At 42.5% G+C, this 9,200-nt stretch overlaps 1 pseudogene across 1 annotated transcript; it reads right to left on the reverse strand.

The window, feature by feature from the left end:
- Positions 1-209: 209 nt before the first annotated feature.
- Positions 210-2,572, reverse strand: LOC311619669 (protein SPT2 homolog; annotated as a pseudogene). The gene is made up of 3 exons: positions 2,053-2,572; positions 927-1,472; positions 210-778 (listed from the first exon to the last, which is right to left on the reverse strand). The product of its transcript is annotated as a protein SPT2 homolog (transcript).
- Positions 2,573-9,200: the final 6,628 nt, after the last annotated feature.

Raw genomic sequence — 9,200 nt, forward strand, 5'->3', positions numbered from 1 at the left:
AGGCCCAATCCTGCACACCCCCTAAGGAGTCCCAGATTGGAGAGAGTGCAGGCCAGGCTGAAGAACAACCCCTCCATGTGCACGAATTTTGTGCACTGGGCCAATAGTAACTCTAAAATGATAATGGGTTTTTCAGTCTAAAGATAGGACTTCTTTGCAGTAGAGTGCCTCCAGTGGTTCACAAAAATAAATAAAACAGCAGTTAATGTCTATTCAGCTTCTTGAAACCATTTCATTGCTTCTTCTTCCCACCTCATTTCCTTTAATTCCTCTTGCGTACCTGGTCTTGAACTCTTTGGTTCTTCCTTCTGTTGTTCTTTCCAACTACTCTCCATGTAACATAAGGCATAATCACTGTCATCTTTGTATTTTTTTTCAGTCATAACCAAATAATATGCTTAGATATTTCTTTCTGAGATTCTCCTTCATCTTTGATAAAACATTCCATTTTGGAGTCGGAGTTCTTATCTTCCTTCTCTTCACATTCTCACTGTCTTTTGTAACCACCAGGGAAGGAAAACCTTTGAGAATGTTGGACATATCTGTAGCCAGCTAAAGAAGATTTCATTCCATTTATCTGTCCATGGTGGGCTGGGTAATGATATTCTTAGAAGATATTGTTTCTGAGACAAAAGGGCATTTGGGCTTATGGGAGATCTAAGCTACTAACTATTCACCCAATTCCCAAGCTTTTCACTGGTCTTCCAGGGCCTGAACTGCTGACAGTCTGTCCAGCTGAAACTGAGCCACTTACTGATTATCCAGGGCCACTGAGCCACTCATTGGTCATCGGTCATGTGGATTGTGCACAGGCCACCTAGAGTCACCAGAACTGACCACTGACTTCTTGGAACAACCTGGGCCACTGATGGATCATTCAGAGCCACTTCTACTGCTGACTGTCCTTCCAGGAGGATTTAAGTCACTGGCTCACTAGCTGGCCTCTTGGTCCCACTGATAGGTCTCTCAGGTCCTGAATAAACTGCCATTCTGGTGTCTGGGCATGGAGCCAGAACTAACAATAGACCAAACATTCTCTGTGATGGGCTGCCCAGGAGCTGAGCTGAACCTGCTGCCTGACTGCCTGACACCTGGACTCTTAGCCTTATGTAGGGAGACCACAGATCCAGGTCTGGAATGGCTAGGATAGGGAGGAGATTTTTTGGCTTTGTGCTCAGTAACATATTTCTGAGTCCCTTTAGCAGAAGACTTTGGAACACTTGATGAATAGGTGCTCAAGTGGGTCTTTTAAGCCCCATTAAAACAGGCCTGTCATGGTCCTCCCGAAGTGAGGCTTGGAAGAAGTTTCTAGATCTTACTTTGGTCCTCTCTCCTGGCATGGATTTGGATGAAAACAAACCTAAATGTTTCTTATTAGTTGTGCTGGGTCTTCTCAGCATGAGGAAGAAGAGTACCTTTGGGAGAAGGATGCTTATCCCTGGAAACTCTGCTAGGTTTTGTGTTCATACTTTCTGTGTGAGAGAGCACCATTTTGGTCAGAGGTAGTCCTGCATCTGCCTCTGGCTTCTTTTTCGTATGTCTTTATTCAAGAAGTTTTCACTCCCTAAGTTCTTGTGCAATCATAAGCCACTTTCTCTTCCTCCCCTCCCTTCCCCCCCCCCCCCCGCCCCACTACCTTGATTTCCACGGTTCATACTGTTGGAAGCTACTCATTGTCTTTCCTATCAGAAAAGAGTAAATAAGGAACACAGAAGGCTCATGAACCTTGGCTCTGGCAAGGGCCAAAGCTATGTACCAATTGCTTAATCGAGACGATGGTGGCTCAAGTAATTTCCTGACCAAATAGTGTCAAAGTAAATCATTACTAATATTTACTCACCCTTAAGATAGTCTGTCTGTTACCAGAATTGGCTGTCTGACTAAGGGTAATATGTGTATCTAAAATTGAATACAAGGCTGGCAGGGCCTGGGCAGCAGTGAAGTCCTTGTCCTTGCTTTGGATTCTCTTCCTGGCCCCCATTATTTCCAAATTATTATTTGTCTTGTTGCATCATTTTCCTGTGGTCCTTCTCCAGATCCCAAACACAGAACCATTCGAGACATGGACTCCCATATCATACTGATTTTTCTCAGCCAACCTGAGTAGGTCAGTGAAGTTCATGATGGTGGGCATTTTTAAGAGGGACCTTTGGTTTATTGTCAACTTTGGGAGGAGGTTCTTGCTCTGATGCTGCTTGATTGTATTCTAAGAATTCTTCCATCTCATACTCTTGGTCTGTTCCCTGATTAGTGGCTTTCCATTGCCTGTCTTTTCTTTGACTTTTCCTCAACAGGAATCCCATTTAACCATGGAAATTGTCCTTTGTTCTCTTGTCTATAGCTCTTGCTTTCTTGTCATGTTTTAGCTCAATTCACTAGTTCTTCTTTTCTCCTTTTTTTCTCTAAGGCATTTTGTCTGAGCTCTTCCACTTTTCTTCTGGGAAAAGCTTGTATGCTGCTGATTAGACATCCTTAACTTTTGGGGAGGCCCCACTGGCCAACTATACCTTTTTGGTATGTTGTTGTTTCTTTGTCTTTTAGAAGCTATCATGAGAATTTCCCTGAAATCCATGTTGACTGAATTGGATAGAATAAGCCAGCTCGGTCGTTCCAAGATGGCTGACAGGTAAACATCTAGCCGCTGCCTCACACAACAATTTCAACAAAATACAACTAAAATATAAAATGGACATTACCCAGAACTACAGGAAAGTCGACTGACTGGAAATTCTACAACGAGAAGCAAGGAGAAAACCAGAAGGAAGCGCGGGGGAGCTATAAAAGCCTAAGGTATGGAGACACGCAGCACGCAGAGAGGACTGAGCCTGAGAGGAAGGGCGGGGTGGCTGAGTGCCTGGCGGGCGTTCCCTAGCGGGAAAAAGATAAATGCTCCGACTGTGCTGGGCCCCACTTCCGACTGCTCTGAACCCCAGTTCTAGGCCAGACCCCGGGGACCCAGGCTCACACAGAGGGAGCTGGGCTGAAAGATGGAACCCCGGGGGAGCGGCGAAAGGAGGTCCTGGCGGCGCACACATTGCGCGCAGAGAAGGGACGGTTGGCTGTGCCACGGGAGTGCCCTGGCGGGTAGGAGACAGGGACTCCAGACTGCTCTGAACGCCACCTCCAATCCCACTACCAACTGAACTGAACCCCAATACCGGGCTCATTGGGGGAGAGCATAGACTGTTTGGCAGCAGGCGAAAATCGAGGGCACCTTTCTCTCAGAGGTGCTGGCAGCGAGTACTGAAGGACCCTAGGGATAACTGAGACTCAGGAGCTGCATAGGGCGGGGCTGACGGAAGCCAAGGCTGTAGGCTCCACCCTGAAACCCCGCCCCATCCAAGCAGAACACAGAGACTTTTAAGGCTACCAACTCAGGAAAGCTGCAAAAATGCCAAGATGAAATAGATCACAAACGAAAGAAATGGAGGACAAAAAGCGACTGGATATAGAGTTCAAATCTACGCTTATAAGGTTTTTCAAGAATATCCTAGAAAAGATCGATAAGACCTATGAGGATATGAAAAGGGATCAACTAGAATTAATAAGGAATCAACAAGAAATGATAAGGGATCAAAAAGAAATAAAGAATACATTGACTGAAATAAAAAATATTATACAGAGTCCTAAAAACAGAATGGAAGATCACAAGAATCAAGTCAAAGATTTGGAACATAAAGAGCCAGAAGACACTCCTCCGCAGAAGCTAGAAGGCAAGAGAATCCAGAAAATTGAAGATAATGTAAGAAACCTCTGGGACAACTTCAAGCGAACCAACATCAGAATTATGGGGAGTCCCAGAAGATGAGGGAGAGCAAGATATCGAAAACATACTGGAAGAAATAGTGACAGAAAACTTCCCCCACCTGGTGAAAGAATTAGACTTACAAGTCCAGGAAGCACACAGAACTCCAAACAAAAGGAATCCAAAGAGGACCACACCAAGACAAATCTTAATTAAAATTCCAAGAGCAAAAGACAAAGAGAGAATATTAAAAGAAGCAAGAGCAAAGCAGGTAGTTACCTATAAAGGAGCACCTATACGATTGTCAGCTGATTTCTCAACAGAAACCATGCAGGCCAGACAGGAATGGCAAGAAATATTCAAGGTGATGAATAGTAAGAACCTACAGCCAAAGATAATCTATCCAGCAAAGCTATCACTTAGAATCTAAGGTCAGATAAAGAGCTTCACTAATAAAAAAAAGCTAAAGGAGTTCACCACCACCAAACCAGAATTATATGAATTGCTGAAGGGGGTTCTTTCAGAAGATAAAGTAAATAAAGATAAAAATTATGAACAACAAATACGTAACTATCAACAAGTGAATCTAAAAACCAAGGAAATTAAAAAAAAATCTGATTAACTGTTGAATAGAATCAGAGGTATGGAAGGGGAGTGAACTGACGATTCTTGGGGAAAAGGGGAGAGGGGGATGTGGGAAGAGACTGAACATAAACTGTGCACCTATGGATGAGGACAATGAGGAGTGGGGAAAGGGCAGAAGGTGGGGTGGGAACCTGGTGGAGGAGAGCAATGGTGGGAGGTAAAAAAAAGGAACATTTGTAATAATATGAACAATAAAAATTTATTAAAAAAAATAAAAATAAAAAACAAAAACAAACAAACAAACAAACAAACAAACAAAAAGAATAGGCCAGCTCTCGGAGAGGAGTTGAAAGCACATCTTACTCAATGGCCAGCTGCAGTCAAATTAACTGGCTGGCTGACTCTTTCCTACCTCTACTCAGCATGACCAATTCTGGTGCTATCCAGGGCAATCTGCCTGCCCTCTTCCTCAAGCAGCCTGTATCTTTTTTTTTTTTTTTTTTTTTTTTTTTTTTTTGTACAGAGAGGAAGGGAGAGCGATAGAAAGCTAGAAACATCGATGAGAGAGAGTTATCGACCAGCTGCCTCTTGCACACCCCCTACTGGGGACATGCCCGCAACCAAGGCACATGCCCCCAACCGGAATCGAACCCGGGTCCCTTCAGTCCCCAAGCCGACGCTCTATCCATTGAGCCAAACCAAGCAGCCTGTATCTTTACAAGTCCAGTATTGCACTTCCATCTTTGAAATTTTAAATAAAAGTTTTACATCCACAAGATAAATTAGTAGATTGTTCCACATTCATTGACATAATCGTTCAGTTGAGAATAAGTTACTTTAGTTTAATTGTTAAATCTTAGTTCAGCTGGTGTGGCTAAGTGGATTGAATATTCTCTCAGGCACCAAAAGGTTGCTGGTTTGATTCCTGGTCAGGGCACATGCTAGGGTTGTGGTTCAATCCCCAGAAGGGGGCATGCAGGAGTCTGCCGATTGAAGTGATATTTCTATCTCATTGATGTTTCAGTCTCTCTCTCCCTTTCCCTTCCTCTCTCTCTGAAAATCAGTATTACCATATTTTTTTAAATCTTAGTTCAAGAAATGGTGATAGACATGTAATTCCAAAATGTCTGAATACTTGCTTATATGGTGAAGAAACAAAAGTTCATATTGACTTTTTTACTAACAATCAATAATCTTACTCATTTAATATCTTTTTATTTATTTCAGAGAGAAAGGGAGAGATAACATGCATATAAATACATATCCTTTAAAACAGTACATGACATATATAATCAAAGAAAATGTACAATGGCAACAAAACACATAAGATGCCAAGGAATGATCTTAACAAAAATGTGCACAATCTGTAAAAATAAAAATTTAAAATGATACCCAATAACAGACACTTGTACAATTGGACAATAACATTGTATTCTTGGGTAAAATAACCCACATTATGATGTCAAACTCCCAATGTTGATTATAAATTTATTACGATTTGATTTTAAAAACCAAAACAAACTCATTTAAGTTCACATGTTAAAATAAAAAATGTAAAAGAAAATTCTGGCCTGGTCAACATGGCTCAGTGATTGACCCATGAATCAGGAGGTTACAGTTTGATTCCTGGTCAGGGCACATGTCTTGATTGGAGACTTGATCTCCCTAGAGGGGAGTGTGCAGGAGACAGCTGATCAATGATTCTCTCTCATCATTGATGTTTCTCTGTTTCCCTCTCCTTTCCTCTGAAATTAATAAAATATTTTTAAATAAAATTCTGAAAAAAGGAATGAATAAAAGCTACCCCAACCAGATAAAATAATGTATTGTGTTATAAATCTATAAACTTTGGTAATGTCCTGTGAATAGATAAACTGATGGAACAGAAAACAAAGTCCAATAATAGACTCAAATACATATGGAAACTTGGTAAAATAAAAATAACTCATCAGGTCAGTGGGAAAATATGCATTATATTATAAAGAGTGCTGGGACAACTGAATGGGGAAAATATTGAAGCAAAATTAACTCATTTTACTCATAACTAATATAAAAACTGAAAGATACTGAAAACCTAAAGGTACAAAGATATCAAAAGTGAAAGAATGGAAAAAATATATTAAGCAAACATAAGCCAATAATGTATATGATAACACAAGAGACCTGGAGGCAAAAAGCATTACTATAAATAAAGAGCACTTAATATCAATAATTTAATTTTACCAGGAATATCCAAATTCACAAGCACTTCATAACATGAAATCAAAGTACATAGAAGAGAGCTACAAAAGAAACTAGATACATTTACAATTGTAATAAATTTAACATACCTCTCTCATTCAGAGACAGAGCACCCCTCTTTCAGAACCAATAGCCTCACAAAAAGACTTCAATAAAGATGTAAAACACTTCAACAACCTGAGCAGCAAACTGCATTAAAAAATCAGATAACCCACTGTACCCAACAACCTTTCCTGCTGAAAGGCACTAAGGTATTATTCCCAAGTTGCACAGACATACAAGTTCTTTGATTGATCTCTCACTTTCCCCCCTCTCCCATCCTCCCCTGCTTTCCCTCTGAGATTGGACAGTCTGTTTGATGCTTCTAAGTCTCTGGATTTGTTTTTGTTCATCAGTTTATTTTGTTCATTATATTCCACAAATAAGTGAGATCATGTGATATTTATCTTTCTCTGACTGGCTTATTTCTCTCAGTGTAATGCTCTCCAGGTCTAACCATGCTATTATGAATGGTAAGAGTTCTTTCTTTTTTTTTTTTACAGCTACATAGTATTCCATTTCATAAGTGTATCATAGTTTTTTAATCCACTCATCTGCTGATGGGCTCTTAAGCTGTTTCCAAATCTTAGCTATTGTGCTGTTGTGAACATAGGAGTGCATATACTTTTTCTGATTGGTGTTTCTGAGTTTCTGGGATATAGAAGTGGGATTACTGGTTCAAATGAAAGTTCCATATTTAGGTTTTTGAGGAAATTCCATACTGTTTTTCACAGTGGCTGCATTCCAACCAGCAGTGCACAAGGGTTCCTTTTTCTCCACATCCTTGCCAGCACTTGTCATTTGTTGATTGGTTGATGACAGGAAAGTTCTTAGTTTTAAAAGTTCTGAAATACATTCCTAAATAGTATATCATTCAGCACTTAGAGATGCTCCCACTATAGCGCCCACTCTCCCCCCTTTGTCCTGCTGACCTGCACTGAGGTGCTACTCCTAAGATGCACACAAGATGGCAGCAGAGCAGCACTTCAATTATTTTTCAAGTGAATCTGCTAGACTATGAAGCAGATTTCAACGAACTTCAAAGAATTGAAATTATATAAAACTAGATGCCTGGGGCACAAAATTCGTGCATGGGCCCCTGTGGTGTTCCTCAACCCACCCTGTACCCTCTCCAATTTGGGACCCCTCGAGGGATGTTAAACTGCCTAATGGGCAGTCAGACATCCCTCTCACAATCCAGGACTGCTGGCTCCCAACTGCTCACCTGCCTGCCTTCCTGATTGCCCCTAACTGCTTCTGCCTGCCAGCCTGATCACCTCCTAACCAATCCCATGCCATCCTGATTGATATCTAACTGCTCCCCTGCCAGTCTGTTTGCCCCCAACTTCCCTCCTCTGCTGGCCTGGCCACCCATTAACTGCCCTCCCCTAAAGGGTTGATCACCTCCAACTGTCCTCCCTTGCAGACCAAGTCCCTCCCAATTGCCCTCCTCTGCTGGCCATCTTGTGGTGGCCATCTTGTGTCCACATGGGGGCAGGATCTTTGACCACATGGGGGCAGCCATCTTGTGTGTTGGAGTGATGGTCAATCTGCATATTACTCTTTTATTAGATAGGATAGAGGCCTGGTGCATGGGTGGGGCCAGCTGGTTTGCCCTGAAGGGTGTCCTGGATCAGGGTGGGGGTTCCATTGGGGTGTGGGGTGACCTTGGCAAGGGACCTGTAGTGATTTTCAGGTCAGCCACGCCATCTGGAGACCCAAGCAGAGGCCCTGGTATCTGGAATTTATTTACCTTCTACAATTGAAACTTTGTAGCCTGGAGCGGAACCAAGCCCCCTGATCATTCTGGCTGTCACCATTTCTGTTGGTTTTATGTATTTTCTATAATTGAAACTTTGTAGCTTTGAGCCTAGGCCATCCAGGACAGGAGGAAAGCTTTGCTTCCTCCGTTGCCAGGGGGAATCCTAGCCTGTTCTCTCCAGATCTGGGGCTGTCACCATTTTTCTTGGGATTTATCTTCTATAATTGAAATTTTGTATCCTTGAATGGAGGCCTACCCCGGCCAGGATGTGTGGAAAGTTTGGCTTCCATTGCCAAGGAAGCCAAGCTTCTCAACTACTCTCTGTGGCTGTAGCCATCTTGGTTGGGGTTAATTTGCATACTCATTCTGATTGGCCGGTGGGCATGGCTAGTGGGCATGACTTGATCAGAGTGATGGTTAATTTGAATATTGCTCTTTTATAAGGTAGGATACTAGAGGCCCGTTGCATGAAGAGACTAATGCAATAGGCCTTCCTTCCTTTGGCTTCCAACACCAGTTTTCTTCCAGCACCCAGGATCCAGGCCTTTGTTCAGTGCAGAATCTGCCTTCTTCAACTTTGTTTCAGACTCTAGCTGGAGTCTGCCATCTTTGTGTTTGCTGCAGATTCTAGCTAGTATATGCTGTATTTGTCTTCTCTGCAGACTCTGGAGTCTGCATCCTGTCTTTGCTGCGGCACTCTGCTCCTGTAGAACCCTTCGCTCCCCATACCCTCCCTTTAGTAGCAGGTGTCCTGTCCCACCTAGCCACTCAGAGCCTGGGGCAGCTGGGCAGCTGCCATCTTTGGCCTGATAATTTGCATACTCACTC

The sequence above is a fragment of the Pipistrellus hanaki genome (genome assembly GCF_964339955.1).
Source record: "Pipistrellus hanaki genome assembly, chromosome: 3".
Lineage (NCBI taxonomy): Eukaryota > Metazoa > Chordata > Mammalia > Chiroptera > Vespertilionidae > Pipistrellus > Pipistrellus hanaki.